We start from the raw sequence: 17,312 nt of genomic DNA on the forward strand, positions 1-17,312 counted from the left end.
ACTAGCAGGAACCATGCCAACTGTCAGCTCACCAACATCACACATGGTCTTTAATACAACATCTCTAGTCTTCATGCCATTAGTACTAGAGGTCACCACCATGTCAGGCATACCACAACAATCTGTTGTAGCACCCAACTCAACTGAACCTGACTCTAGTGGGGACGAACCCGATATGCTAATGTTAGTATCAAGGATGGATGCATCCCCATCTCCACTATCTTTTACAATCTTGACCATGGACATCCTTAGATCACCAGACACCATAGCTTGTGACTGAATAGAATCTGGTAAAGACTGTAGTTTCTCTAACTCCATGGTCACCTTAGCCAAATGAAACTGTGACTCCTTGAAAGCCAACTGTGTACTCTCAAGAATCTCAGAAGTCACCTTGAGTTGTTGAGTAAGCTCACTCACCTCATCTTCCTTGGCCAATAATGCGTCATATGTTGTACTACCCCACTCCATAAGATAATCTCTGTCAGCTACCAACTGCATATAATTTTGTCTCAAAATTCGAATAGCCTCCCATAAAGAGTGGATCTCTGTCAAGGAAAGATAACTGCCTTCCTGCTCATCACTAGTAGGAGAACCCCATCCATAAACTGCTAACAACTGACGAGTAGCATCAAAATGCTGGCAAGCGATAGCAATGTGTCGCACACTAACTCTCAACTGATTAGACACATGATGACACTGTCTAGACTATCTCCTACAAACCTCCTCTGATGCACTATCTAAAGGAATATCCTCAAAGTTACTAGTCTCTAGAGTATTACCATCCATATCCTGTGAATCAAATCCAAAGCTCATATCAACATATGGAGTATCAAAAACTATAGCACTGTTGTCCAACTCCTTTGTACCAAAAGAAACTGCCAAGGAAACTAAGTCTTCAAAACTGCCCACTGCATCCTCTTGGATGTCATCAATGCCAATATGATCCTGGGACTCATTTGTACACACTTCCAAATATGAAAGATCATCAACACATTCCAGCAAGTATGGTCGACTGGATATATGAAAAAAGCCCAACACCGGTGTATAAAAACTAATACCAACATCAGACAAGTTGCTAGCACAAGAAAAGACAACACCGTGCAATCTGCTAATCAAATCCATGATAGCACCCAAACAAACACTGCTACCAAAAAGTGTTAAAGATCTCCAGTCAATTGAATCCCAAATGCCAACATAACAATCTCGAGTCCATATCCGTAAACTAGAATCAGCTTGTAACTCAAACAAACTCCTCACCTGAGTAATATGACCAATACCAACTAACTCCACATACCTGTCATGATGAGATAATGAAGTCACAATACTGTCTTTGTTCACCTTCAGCTGGTGGACAAATCATGTGAAGTACTACTTGCCTCAACCTCATGTGATGAAGCATCTAACTGTGCCTGGTACTCTTTCTCAGCAAAGTCATGAATGCTCAATGTCTGCTCATCTCTATTAGGTATCTCACCATCATGCACAACAACATCCTCATAATCATCATCTAAACCCATTACCTCATGTGGCAGAGTAGAATCTGAGACCTCTACCTGGCTATAAGCTAGTTTCTCAAACTCCTCATGCAAGTTCTTGGTAATTGCGTCATCCGCCCTGTAAGAAAATCAGCCAAATAGAAATCTAGTCAACTTATCCACCTTAGCTGGGTCAGACAAAATGTCATTCATCATACAGTGGTGCTCAACCAACTGTTCAGACATGTCATGGCTTATTTTCCTAAGTTTATCTCAAATGTCTAAATAACCACCCTTTCTACTGTTCTGACTTTGGATATCAATTGTCCAAAATCGTGTCCTCTAAGACTCTATACTATACCTATCCATTCTGGATAAAGTAGAGTGTAACCCTAATAGGTTATAACTTCTTCAAACACCAAGAACTAACATGCAAATGATTAGAAGTAGCATGCAACCATAGATTTTGACATGCAGCTAATTCGAAGCAACATGCAACCACCAAACTCACCAAGAACTAACATGCAAATGATTAGAAGTAGCATGCAACCATAAATTTTGACATGCAGCTAATTAGAAGCAACATGCAACCATAAATTAAGACATGCAAGATTTGGGTAGTTCTCAAAACTGACATGCAAAGTTCTACAAACCCTCAGGCTGGCAAGATCATAGCTCTGATACCACTAAAATGTCCCTTTTCTGATTTTATATGATATTTCAAGCCTCTAATCAGATTTTCAAAATCAAACAACCAATATTACAAAGATCCACCAATTTCTCAATAAACCCCAAATCGGGTATGTCCGAAATAGTGCCAAAAACTTCACAACTTCACATATTATTAATAAATCTGAAAATGAACATTTTTACAGAAATTTCAGCAGCATAACGGCCTACAAAATGAAATTTCTAGATTTGTATAGCATTTACACAACAGCTCACAAATGTAGGACAAAAACTATGCTCATCGGACTCCCAAAATAACACAAAAATGTCCGAAAACACCACAAAAACACTAATAAACTATCTCAGAAGTTGAACCACATCGCAATACATATATTAAGATCTATTTTAACATCTTAAATTCTAAAATACAGCAGCAACCCAAACTGATATGAAATACTCAACCGAAAACACCAAACTCTTACAGAAATCACACCCGAAAACCCACAAATCTGCACTGTTTAGCACAAAGGCAAACTCTGTATGAGCATGCACATGGAATGGCTTCAAAATCCCATCCTAAGCCTTCCTAAGAATATGAAAACTCCCATTCTTGGGTCTCCTTCTCCACAGGTTTGGCAGCCTCTAAAGAACAACAAAGAAATGAGCAAAAATCAAGTTCTGGAATCAGCCCAAAATGCCTCCAAACCCCTTAAAAGAGGGCATAACCCTAACTCACATCCAAGAGGGTTTAATAAAACATATTTTAATAATAATTTTCATTTATTAGTCCATTAGCTTCCAAAGATTATCCTCTTTTTCCGAAACTTCACCTTTTTGGGCTTGCCTGCCCTAGAAAAGATTATTATTTTTAATTATTTGAAAGGGGACATGACAAGTCCTCCCCTTCAAAATATTGCTTGTCCTCAAGAAATGGAAGAACAATAAACCAATCAATCCACCTAGATCCCAAATGTAGTCATGAACTATACTATTGTCAATTAACATAGGCTCCTGCAATATCCTCTGCAATATAACCAAGAGGAATCCATAATCAAACTAACAATTACTGCTCAACCAAACTCTAAATTCACAACTTCCATAGTTAGAAACCCACAAGACACAAACTCTTAGAATGTCAAAACCCAAGTAAAGTGGACAAATCAAATTGCCAATATAGTAAATACCATCAACGCATCCCACTAGCCTATACAGAATGTACAATCCAACTCTGCAACAATGGTGAATGCTCCCGAATGAAACTATACCAAGTACAAAGAATCCACACACTGTACAACTCCTGCAGTCAACACAACTCTATAGATCACTGGCCACTATCTCATAACCATAACTCCCATGCACCCCTGATGGTGAAAAGCCATCACAAGATAAATAGCAAGAAATGGAACCCAAACCAAATTTGCCATGAACAAGTGATACAACCCACTATGACTGACCACTAGCTAAGTCAAGAGATGTCATAGCTGAAGGAGTAGAATCAATAAAAACAATTGCTGAAGCAGCACTCCCAAACTCCTTCTCTAAGTCATGTATTATCAAGCTGTCAACTGCAGAACCTATCGCCATGTCATGCCCATCACAACTCTCATCCTGAGGTGTCAAACCATACCATAACTGATGACAAGGACTATGAACCAAAGTACATCTCTTTATCATTATCTCATCAACATGGTCATCAAAGGTAAATTGATGAGCATACCTCACAGTGTAGTGCCGATAGAATGCACCAATCTCAGTCGGTGGCTCAGACTACAATCTAGATGAAACTAACTACAATCGATCACTAACCAAGTTGGAATTGACTACTACCTCCGAAGACATCACCAAGGGAGTAGTATTACTAGCAAGAACCATGCCAACTGTCAGCTCACCAACATCACACATGGTCTTTGATACAACATCTCTAGTCTTTGTGCCATTAGTACTAGAGGTCACCACCATGTCAGGCATACCATAACAATCTGCTGCAGCACCCAACTCAACTGAACCTGACTCTAGTGGGGACGAACCCGATATGTTAATGTTAGTATCAAGGATGGATGCATCCCCATCTCCACTATCTTTTACAATCTCGACCATGGACATCCTCAGATCACTAGACACCATAGCTTGTGACTGAATAGAATCTAGTAAAGACTGTAGTTGCTCTAACTCCATGGTCACCTTAGCCAAATGAAATTGTGACTCCTTGAAAGCCAACTATGTACTCTCAAGAATCTCAAAAGTCACCTCGAGTTGTTGATTAAGCTCACTCACCTCATCTTCCTTGGCCAATAATGCGTCATATGTTGTACTCCCCCACTCCATAAGATAATCTCTGTCAACTACCAACTGCATATAATTTTGTCTCAAAATCCGAATAGCCTCCCATAAAGAGTGGATCTCTGTCAAGGAAAGATAACTGCCTTCCCGCTCATCACTAGTAGGAGAACCCCATCCATAAACTGCTAACAACTGATGAGCAGCATCAAAATGCTAGCAAGCGATAGCAATGTCTCACTCACTAACTCTCAACTGATTAGACACATGATGGCACTGTCTAGACTGTCTCCTACAAACCTCCTCTGATGCACTATCTAAAGGAATATCCTCAAAGTTACTAGTCTCTAGAGTATTACCATCCATATCCTGTGAATCAAATCCAAAGCTCATATCAACATATCGAGTATCAAAAACTATAGCACTGATGTCCAACTCCTTTGTACCAAAAGAAACTGCCAAGGAAACTAAGTCTTCAAAATTGCCCACTGCATCCTCTTGGATGTCATCAATGCCAATATGATCCTGGGACTCATTTGTACACACTTCCAAATATGAAAGATCATCAACACATTCCAGCAAGTATGGTCGACTGGATATATGAAAAAAGCCCAACACCGGTGTATAAAAACTAATACCAACATCAGACAAGCTGCTAGCACAAGAAAAGACAACACCGTGCAATCTGCTAATCAAATCCATTATAGCACCTAAACAAACACTGCTACCAAAAAGTGTTAAAGATCTCTAGTCAATTGAATCCCAAATGCCAATATAACAATCTCGAGTCCATATTCGTAAACTAGAATCAGCTGGTAACTCAAACAAACTCCTCACCTGAGTAATATGACCAATACCAACTAACTCCACATACCTGTCATGATGAGATAATGAAGTCACAATACTGTCTTTGTTCACCTTCAGCTGGTTGGACAAATCATGTGAAATACTACTTGCCTCAACCTCATGTGATGAAGCATCTAACTGTGCCTGATACTCTTTCTCAGCAAAGTCATGAATGCTCAATGTCTGCTCATCTCTACCAGGTATCTCACCATCATGCACAACAACATCCCCATAATCATCATCTAAACCCATTACCTCATGTGGCAGAGTAGAATCTGAGACCTCTACCTGGCTATAAGCTAGTTTCTCAAACTCCTCATGCAAGTTCTTGGTAATTGTGTCATCTGCCCTGTAAGAAAATCTGCCAAATAGAAATCTAGTCAACTTATCCACCTTAGTTGGGTCAGACAAAATGTCATTCATCATACGGTGGTGCTCAACCAATTGTTCAGACATGTCATGGCTTATTTTCCTAAGTTTATCTCGAATGTCTAAATAACCATCCTTTCTACTGTTCTGACTTTGGATATCAATTGTCCAAGATCGTGTCCTCTGAGACTCTGTACTATACCTATCCATTCTGGATAAAGTAGAGTGTAACCCCAATAGGTTATAACTTCTTAAAACACCAAGAACTAACATGCAAATGATTAGAAGTAGCATGTAACCATAGATTTTGACATGCAACTAATTAGAAGCAACATGCAACCACCGAATTCACCAAGAACTAACATGCAAATGATTAGAAGTAGCATGCAACCATAAATTTTGACATGCAGCTGATTAGAAGCAACATGCAACCATAAATTAAGACATGCAAGATTTGGGTAGTTCTCAAAACTGACATGCAAACTTCTACAAACCCTCAGGCTGGCAAGATCATAGCTCTGATACCACTGAAATGTCCCTTTTTCTAATTTTATATGATATTTCAAGCCTCTAATCAGATTTTCAAAATCAAACAACCAATATTACAAAGATCCACCAATTTCTCAATAAACCCCAAATCGGGTATGTCCGAAATAGTGCCAAAAACTTCACAACTTCACATATTATTAATAAATCTGAAAATGAAAATTTTTATAGAAATTTCAGCAGCATGATGGCCTACAAAATGACATTTCCAGATCTGTATAGCATCTACACAACAGCTCACAAATGTAGGACAAAAACTATGCTCATTGGGCTCCCGAAATAACACAAAAATGCCTGGAAACACCACAAAAACACTAATAAACTATCTCAGAAGTTGAACCACGTCCCAATAAATATATTCAGCTCTATTTTAACATCTTAAATTCTGAAATACAGCAGCAACCCAAACTGATATGAAATACTCAACCAAAAACACCAAACTCTTACAGAAATCACACCCAAAAACCCACAAATCTGCATTGTTCAGCACAAAGGAAAACTTTGTATGAGCATGCACATGGAATGGCTTCAAAATCCTATCCTAAGCCTTCTTGGAAACCTGCAAACTCCCATTCTTGGGTCTCCTTCTCCACAGGTTTGGCGGCCTCTGAAGAACAACAAAGAAATGAGCAAAAATCAAGTTCTGGAATCAGCCCAAAATGCCTCCAAACCCCTTAAAAGAGGGCATAACCCTAACTCACGTCCAAGAGGGGTTAATAAAACATATTTTAATAATAATTTTCATTTATTAGTCCATTAGCTTCCAAAGATTATCCCCTTTTTTTGAAACTTCACCTTTTTGGGCTTGCCTGCCTTAGAAAAGATTATTATTTTTAATTATTTGAAAAGGGGACATGACAGCAGCAAAAAAAGTTACACAAGTGGGAGGATACTACATCTAATTCCACACCTTCAGATATATCTTCATGGTAGGCACCCTATTGCGCCTAAAGAAGATTTCAAGATATTCATCAAATAGATTGATCCTACTAGAGATTTTTCCCCCTTCCTTTGACAATATAGAAATGTTCAAACATGTATCAAGAAGGGAGTTTATACTAGACTTAACTATTGAAGATCACTAACTAAATTGTGTTGATGATTACGAAGTCTAGATTAAGGCCTACCCTAGGATGGATCACTAGCAATGGCAAGGAGGGTTCTAAACATACATATACCCCTCAAGGTGTGGAATAAGGATACTCTTGACATCCTTGATCCCACTTATAACAAGGATAGAATTTTTGAACACTTGATAAAGAATGGCGAGGTGAACAAGATGCAAATGATAATATTCAACATCGATCCTAACATGTCATTGAGATGACTTAAGATTGGGTATAAAGGCCCTTCCCCTTGGACCCCTTGCCTAATATACCAAATTTGAAAGCATTGGCTAAACCAAATAAAAGTAAAGGGGCCAAGGTTACTATCCCCATGTATAAGAAGAAGTCTCTAGTAAGGCTTGAAATAGTGCACAAGCTTGATAGGGAAGTAGTCTATGTCCGTCAAGAGGAGAAGGAGAAGGGTAAGAAGAAGTGAAAGGTTGTGGTGGAGGAAGAATTGAAAGCACATCTTGAAGAGCCACGAGCTTTAGTAGAGGCCACCCCTTCAGTCCCTAAGAAAAGTAGAATAGAGATAGTGGTTACTAGAGTAAAAATGAGGTGTTTGAATTAGAAGAGTACTACATTACCTTCTATTCCTAAGACTATAGAGGAAGTTGAGGAGGAAAAAGAAGATCAAATAGAACACATCCCTCTAAATATATGAATATGCTTAGCATAAGCAACCTAAGAGGAAAGAAGGAAGAGCTTAACACAAACTCCTCTAGCTACACAAGACCAACCCATCTAGATTGAGAAGTCCACATATCAAGAGCAGAAAGGATGGACTGAGTCCACACTAGAGTAGGGTTAGATGAGCTTGATTTCTCTAACTTTTGTTTCATGCCCATAAGAACTTATTTGGAGGAAGGAGAGATAAGGGATACATCGTACCAAGAGTTGCACGACTATGACTTGAGCATTATTCCTCCATTCCTATAAGGTTACATATAAATACCTCAACACCCTTGGGAAGGCTAGAAACACCTCCTCCACCCCCACCAGAGTAGGAAACAATGATGGTACTTGCACCTATGCAAGAAGAAAAAAGTCAAATGATGAGAGAGGGAGAGGCACATGACTCAAATGGAGCAAGCTTCTATAGTAGGGCAGGTGGCTCCAACAGATGAGCAAGCCCCTCTGAAAATAATGCAACCCTTCTCTCCTCCTAAAACTTTAATGATCATGCCAGTTATAGAACAACCACATTTGGAGAAGACTTCAAAAGGAGAATAGAGAAAGGAAAATGACTAGCATTAGTGACAACTTTGTCACCTAGTCAATTTATATCATTGTTGGGCACCACTCTAGAATGGTTGACATAGGCAATAGAGACCCAAAAAAGGACATGCGTCATGAATCTTGTAGAGGGTATAATAGTTTTGATTTATGTTGTGCAACCAGCCATGCAAACATTAGAAGACCTCCAAATGCTAGCATTCATAATGGGTAATTGATAGGATAATCTGGTGGCACACGTAGCCATTTCTCCACTACATGTTGATCCTCAGACTATAATGCCCCAAGATTATCAAATGCAAGAGATTGTGTTGGGGAAGGCCACTAGCCAAAATTTTGACAACCATGGGTCCACAACAAGTCTTTTATCAATGAGATCAAAGAGAGGAAGAGATCCAAGTTTCGAGGAAGAAGAACAAAATTTTGTGGGAGTTTGTGAAAGAGATGGAGGGTCACATTGATCCTGATCACCTTGAGATAGCATTGAAAGGTGCCCTTGAGAAATGAGCTCCAACCCCTACACCAAATGATTCATTTTTGGATGGTTGCAAAAGGCAGTGTCACAGTTTTGGAGAACAAGGAGAAAAATTATTGAAGCAACTATGCATTTGTTACACAACATACAAAGTAAGCAAGGAAATTAACAACTATAATCAATCAAGATTTTGGGTTGGTGGATAAAGTATCCTCGTGGTTCAATGACCTAGTGGCTTTCTAGAAGACTAAAGGGAAAAGGTACAGGATGTTGACGAGCATGTAAATAAGATAATAATTAGATAAAATTGATGATTAGATCAAGAAAATACAAGATGAAAACAAGGTCATGTTGGCCATATTTGAGGAAATCCAAAATATGTAGAGGAAAGCTGAAGCCCATACATTGGAAGCGAATAATTATTATAGTGCAACAAGCTTGGAGATTTTTTATGATGACTTTAGAGAACATTAATGGTCAATGAAAGTAGCAGCACAATGATTCTAGGCATCTTTTTAAGAAATGTCCTCTAAGTATGATATTTGAAAAATATTGGAGGCCGAGGAGACACTCAAAGAGTTGATTTTAAAGATGGATAGTTTTGTTGAGGTGTGGATAAAGGTTTGTGACTTTCATAGGGAAGTAAGGGCCAAGTATGTAGATTTAGATTTGTCAGATCTCTTGGAAATTACTATGATAATACAAACAGTTCGAGGCAACTCATCCATACATAATTTTGGTTGAAGATCAACCAGACCCAAATGTCATAAATTGGGATTTTTGACTTAGAAGAAATTCTACTAGTTTTGATCCTAGGAACTACATAGCTCCACAACTGTGCAACTTCGTAACTCTACAATTTTGGAAATTTTGGTGGACATGATTTTCACCTCCATGGGTACGCAACTCCGCAAGTGCACAACTTCATAGCTTTGCAAGTGTGACAATTTTTGATGACTTGTAGTTTTTGGTGTTTTCATGTTTTGAAACCGTGTTTTACGAATTTGACAACAAATAAACTAATAGACATGCATGGAGAAGAATGAGTTCCCATTTTTAGAAGTTCTAGAAGCTCCAATTCCACATAGAGAATTATTTCTTCTTATCTTCTTCTTCTGTGGTAGTTTTAAAGTTATGTAAAGGCTCATGCACCATATCATGAATAAAAATAAGAGCACAAGCCTACTTAGCACTATGTTGGGAGTCTGTTTGTAGATAGTTTTCATAAATTTAATTCTTTTTACATAGAAAAATCCTTAGCTTCAAAAATTGCATGAAGGAGAGGGTTTCTTATAAATTCAAGGATAATATATATTTGGGGCTGGTATTTTCATGTAATAAAGTATGTTATTGGTGCTTTCATTCTATTTGTAGTGTTTCTTGTTAGAATGTGCATTTCTTTTATGAATTTTATGTTCATGAATAGTGATGGAGCCAATAGTTTTAATTGTATTTTAATGCTTGTACGATTAGTTAGTTCTTGGATTTTATCATATTTAGTAGCATAATTCCTCTGTTGTGACAAATCAGAGCAAGAATCATTCTGTAATTTTTACATAACAGTTTGTCTCATGTGCGTGCACTTTTTGTAGTTGCACGATTTGATGACTTGTGAAATATCATACAATTTTCATTGGTTCCTTCAACGATAGGATCAGTGGAATTAAGGATACAGAATTCCTACTTTCATTGGTTTCCTACTTGATCCTTTCAAAAATTTAATTCATAGACACGTTGCTACCGTGACTTATGTCCTTTTATGAATTCAATTTATAACAAATTATTTTTATTTCTTGTTAGCTTCTCTCAATAGTTTCCTTCTGAAACATTTGGTTTGAAGAGGAATTCATATAGCTACATGGTTATAAAATTTGCATTCATCATACAAATCTAAAAATATATTGGCTTATGGTCACATTCTTTCCAAGTTTTGTAGACTTTACAAAACTATCAAAGGCCTCCTTGTGAACAAAAACATTTATCTTCAATTGAGCTACCCAATCAAATAAAAAATAACCATCTAAAACCCTAGAGTTGGTTATTTGGCTAACTTTTCAAGAGAGAGATTTGAAATAATTTTTGTTGTTGTCATCGTGTAAAATGACTGCTCAACATGACTATAAAAATTTTGATTCTTGCAAAAAGGCTTCGCTTAGTGGATCTGAACCATAGCACATGCATTTGTGGCATATTAAAGAATCCTCCAATTAATTTGTTTTGCCCAAACTCCTTTTTTATCACCCCCTCCAATATACACCAATACCCCCACACCTATTTTCCTATAAAAACTCCCACCCACCAAACAACCCTCCCCCCCGTACTATTTGGGCAATATATTACCCCTCTTTTTGCTCGTTTTAAACCCCCAATATGAAATGTAATGTGGTATTGCATTTCCCCTTCAGTGAAGACCTCACAAACCCATATAAATGATTTTTTCATTGAATATGACATGTATACTCCTAAAGAAAATTGTGATTATCAAAATCCCATTAATGATAACTAAATATCATGAACTCCATACTCAATAAAAGTACACTTCTTGAAATTTTCCTCAAGCTTCGATCAACTTTCTATATTAATATGGGAGAATGCTTCGCAACATTTTTTTAGCAATGAGTTGTATACCTCGTTCTTGTCCATGCCTCCTTAAAATTTGAAGACCCTTTGTGTATCAATTAAACAACAATATCTGCAACATCTACCTAAACTACAAGGGAGATCATGCATTCAATCTCATACTTTTTTCATGCTCCATCATAGTTTTGTTCATCTTTATAGACACATCATTTTCTTGCAAGGTTCTAAGAGCTATCTTTGTTATTGAATTATATGGTATGAACAATAAAATCAAGCTCCCTATCATAGTATTCACCTCCATTATCTGATTTGAGACACTTAACAATGAATAGAGCACTAAGAACTCATTAGATGTGGTGTGTAAACCACTTCTCATGAAATATGAGCTAAATCATGATAGTAATATCATAATCTGTCTTGTTTTCAAAAATATCTCTTACTTATCAATTGATGAGCTTAAGGGGCTTTCTAATGTAGTTTATATAAGGAACTTAACACTTTGTGAAGGTTTTACAAATGGGGTTTCAAGAAGAGTGGGTTTAACCACAATTAAGTGCACTTCAGATGGAGTAGTATTGGGATGAGTGACCTCCCGAGAAGTCACAGTGCTTCACCTCTGTGAACATCACCTAAATCCAATGAGTGCTAAGTGTTATATTAATTGTCATGAGATGTGGGTTTTTGTAAACCACTACTCATGAAATATGGGTCAATGAGTTTGACTTAAAAACTACACTATTAAATCCTAATAGCAATATCATAATTTGATTTGGTGGAAAACATCTCCTACTTATAAATTGATGAGCTTAAGGGACTTTTTGATTAATGGTTCATAAGGTACAAAACTTAGTGAAGGTTTTACAAATAGGGTTGCAAGTAGAGTGGGTTTAAACTTGGAGGAAACTTCATAGTTAAGTGTGCTCAAGATAGAGCTATTATTTTTAAGCAAAATATAACCCTTACAACACATTGCGTAGGAAGCTATGTCTAGCAAAACATGTATACTCCAATATATTATGATAAATGGAATTTTTGTCCCAGTAGAACTGACCCTTTAACAACATAATGGGCCTACTTTTCTAATTGCATCATCAATAAAAGTGACATAACAATAAGATCCAAGAGATGGTACTTGGGGTGTTCCCCATACATCATAATGCATAACCTCTAACTTTTCATTTTTCTTTTCCATCCCAACTCTAAGAAATATGACTCTTTAATTTTTTATAAATACGGTTCTCACAAAAATCCAAATAAACTTGTTTCAAACCTAACAATACATTCTTGGAATGGTGAATCTCTATTCTCTTCTCATTCATGTGCCCAAGTTAATGGTACCATAGAGTTGTATCTATTTCTATTGATGATAGGGATATACAATAATCAACATTACTATAACATAAATGCAATGTACCTATGTTTTCTCCTTTTTCCATTATCAACAAATCTTTAGTAACCTTGTACAAATTATTTGTGAATATGAATATAAAACCTTCACTTCTTAGTTGTCTCGTTGATATTAAATTTCTTCTGAAACCAAGAGCATGTCATACCACTTTCAACAACCGCTAATTTCCATTTGATAATTTTATTTGTATGTTGAAAGTATTTTATAACACATTGCCCAATCAATCTAATACCTAAGAAACAATAATATTACCCAAATAAAGAATCAAAGTATTTTATAACACATTGCCTATTACATTTTCTTCCTTGTCATTTTCTTATTGTATATCCCATGTTTTTCTCTTTCAAGACCAAGAATCTTTCTTCAGATTTCATTTCTCTCCACAATGCCAACATTCCATATTTACCCTCGATTTGGATTTTCCCTTTCCAAATTTCCCATTATCACCTAGCACTTTCCTTTACCCCTTTATCGTCCCCTATTTTCAATAGTCAAACATTACTAGATGTCTCACTCATTCTTTATCACCACATTTCTTTGCTAAGGAAAATATCAACATCATCATCGAAATTTAAGGTGCTTGAACCAAAGACAAATTTATTTATAACCATGACTGATCCATCCCAAATTTTAGTCAATGAGCATAAAATCTAAAGATTCTTAACCACATCATCAAAATTTTATTTTACATAACTTAGATAACTAGAAATTGTGTTAAATTAATTCAAATGACCACTAACATAACCACCTTTTAGTCTCCATATTAAATAAATATTTCATAAGAATACCTTATTTGAGGTCGAGGGTTTCTCCTATAGTTTTTCAATGCCTTTATTAGACACTTTTTTGTTATTTCTTTTGCTACACTGAAATCCACTAACGATGCCAAACACAATTGTATTGCTACTAGTGCCTTCCTATCAAGACTTCCTATTATTCATGTGCAATAGTCACCAACCTCTTTCTTTTTCCACCCAATTGTAAGAAATAAATCCTCTTGATATAGTTTATATTCCATTTGCATCTTCCATAACTGATAGTTTTGGTCATTGATCTTCTCAACCTTAAACCTTCCTCTGTCATTTCTCCCACTCAATTCTAAGATGTCCTTCCAATTCACTGATAAATACACCCTTATGATACCAATTATTAGAGTTTTGACATATATAAGTAATAAATTGATGCAAGATCACCCTGGGCCTTTGAGCAATCTTGCATCAACCAAAACTATTTCTGGTTTTATGTACCAATCCGTTGTTCGCAAAGTAGTTGTTGCTACTTTTGTTTTCATGTTGTGTGCAATTGTCATCATGTTGAGGACCTATCCTAGATCCTTTTTCTAAGTGTGTGAGTTCTAATGTTCCTTATTCTAGAGTTCTATGTCATTCTTTGCGGTTTATATTTCCTATAGTTTTCATCTAGAAAAGCATGTTTATCTGTGGTTTCCTTTGATTACATGGTATCTTGTGTGGTTAGGAGTCAGCTCTTGATACATGTGTGGACCTACCTTTAAGCGCACACGATTTCATATTGTCCTTTACATGGATTTTGGTTTAGTCTTCCAAGTCTGGACCTATATTGTAATTAAATGCTTGAGTAGCTGACTTGTGGCTAAGCTAGCTATAAAAGAAGCTTGGTTAGATGTAGGAAAGAGTGATGATGATGATTCTTAGATGATAGAAGATAAAGGATGCCGAATGAGACTTTGAGATTGTAAATTCATCTGTATTTGGTTGTAACTCAGAAGGCCTCACAATGGGGCATGTTGTGGTTTCTTTTTATGTGAAGTGAAATAATTACACCTACAAATATGTTGCATCTGGCCTTGTGTTCTTTCTAATTTTGAGTTATGTATAGTTTCTATGTGCACCTCAGAGAAAGGGAGTGTTGGAAGGTTTAAGTTGAGTTTATTCCACATGTTTTCACATGGTATCATAAATCCTATCCTTACCCTGTGTCATAAATTAATATTAATATAGTGCATAAATAAAAGAAGGTATATATACAATAACACAAAGATTTAAAGAGGTTCACCTAACATGGGCTATATCCACCAGAGAAACACTCTATCACTTATTTTATTATCCAACAAAGAACAAATTAGAACCTAATGATTTTTTCACACTGCTTACTTATTTATCAACTCTTTTTGAGGTTGTTTACAATATTGATTATCAAAAACTAAAACTAAACCATGGTGAGGATACATAGCGAGTGTATAGTACTTTCCTAATCAAACACCACATACGAGTATCCCTCCGTCTCCATCTCCCTATCCATATCTCTACTTGTACAAAAATTTCCCTTTTTCTTCTCTTCTCTCTCTCTCTATAATGTCGCCTTCTCCGCGCTAGACCTAATGGTACCTTGTTGGTCTATCTTTCCATCTAGATAGGCTAACAACATTTATTTTGAGGTGCCTGCAGGTCATTGGAATCTATTTAGTTTCATCGAGGAGATATTTATGTGGGAACTCCTAAGGGTAAGCCACTTTATTTTATTAAGTTGATTTATAAAGTACTTTATCATTTAAATTTATTTTATGACAAAAATGACTTAAGTGACTAAAAGACAAAATAGACTTTTATCCCACATTGCCTAGTTGTTTGCATCTCCCTCACATCGAGGTTATAAAAGCAAGTATTTGCACTGGGAATTGCACCATGATAAAATGTTATTGAGCAAAATACAAACATGTTTCTTAAATGTGACTATGCTTCCTTAAGGACAAAACCCCTTAAGAGAATTGGAGAAACTAGACGTAGCCCCTGTCTCTCATTGGAGATTGTATCATAATTAAGAAAGAGAAACATAGATTGTTAGATGGTACCGATAGATGTACGTTGAATAAGAAGTCTATATGCATGAACAAGTATGTACGTATTCCTTGACATATAAGCAAATGATAATGTATGCCTAAGGGTTCAATATTTGCGAGAAGGTGTGTTTGTGTGTGGCAACCATAGTCTTAAAGCTACACATTGACAAAGATAATCGAGAGGACTGAGGGAGTTAGAAATAATGTCTTTGGAAGGTGGGACGACTATCTAAGGCAACACCAATCCCAATCTATCACCTTACAACCATTCAGTAATCATGTTAGATGGGATAACCAAACATAGAGATAATAGGAGAGCAGGTTATATTGGGATTATACTCTAGACCATGAATCCCCATTATCGGGTGGTGCCTAGTTTGATTTCTGTGAGGAGCTAAGGGTGGAAGTCATTGAGCATATCACACTCTCGGCCAGGGTCGGTTCCAACATATAACGCTGATGTAACAGTAGCAATCAAGTGGCAATACAGTAGCAGATTTTGGGAGTTGTGGGAGAATCACAAAGATTTGTGGAGGAATCTAGTTCACTACTAAGTACTGATAGTCTTCATTAGTTAATATATCCTATGAAAGAAAGGGGAACTAGCTCCAACATGTGTTTCCAGTCGACATGGCTTTGAAGGCTTGCTTCCTATCTTCAATAACAAGTTCCCATATATCAATGGTTTTCTTTGCATCTTGCAAATGTTATTTGTTATACTATTGAACTGAATGTAATAGGAACATATTCTATTTCCAAAATCATTGTGCGTTCATTAGGAAGTAGTAACACGTGAGCATGAAATACATATTTTAATGTGTGTCAGTTTGCACTTTCTTGTATGATATCTATCCGAAAATTCAAAATCTGCATAAAAAATTGAGTTGGGATATTTCTCTCTCTCTCTCTCTCTCTCACACACACACACACACACACACACACACACACACACAGACACAATCTATATATCCCCCTCCCCAGATACCATCAATGTCAACCTTCCACACTTTGGACAAACTTTCGAATCTATAGAAGAATTCATGTACCAAAATGATAGGAACTAGCATAGAAAAATTAGTCATCTCTATACCACTACATTATGGAAGACAATAACTCTAAGTAATACAAGAAAATTATGGAGCATTTAAACTAACAACCAAGTCTTTTCTTAGTACAATTGATAATAAATAACCAAACATGAAATGAGTACATGATTTATACTTTATTATTGCAAAAAAAATTAGAGTGCTTAGTCAATATTATACACTATTTAACTCCTCCTTGATAGACTCAATCCTCCTCTGATTAATCAATCTACACTTTATTCTATCGAACAACCGATACACAAAATGACTTCCTTTATTCTCTATTACGAAGGAAATAATCTCAAGTGACTTTGTCCATTTGGTCCATTCATTATAGGTTGTAGATTGACTCTTTTTGTCTACTTTCATTCTTACCTAAAGGTCTCCCCCTCTTCTCTCACATGTTTCTTCTTTAGACAAAC

Source organism: Cupressus sempervirens, chromosome 6 (assembly GCF_028749045.1).
Source record: "Cupressus sempervirens isolate cs-2001-9-10 chromosome 6, ASM2874904v1, whole genome shotgun sequence".
NCBI classification, from domain to species: Eukaryota; Viridiplantae; Streptophyta; class Pinopsida; order Cupressales; family Cupressaceae; genus Cupressus; species Cupressus sempervirens.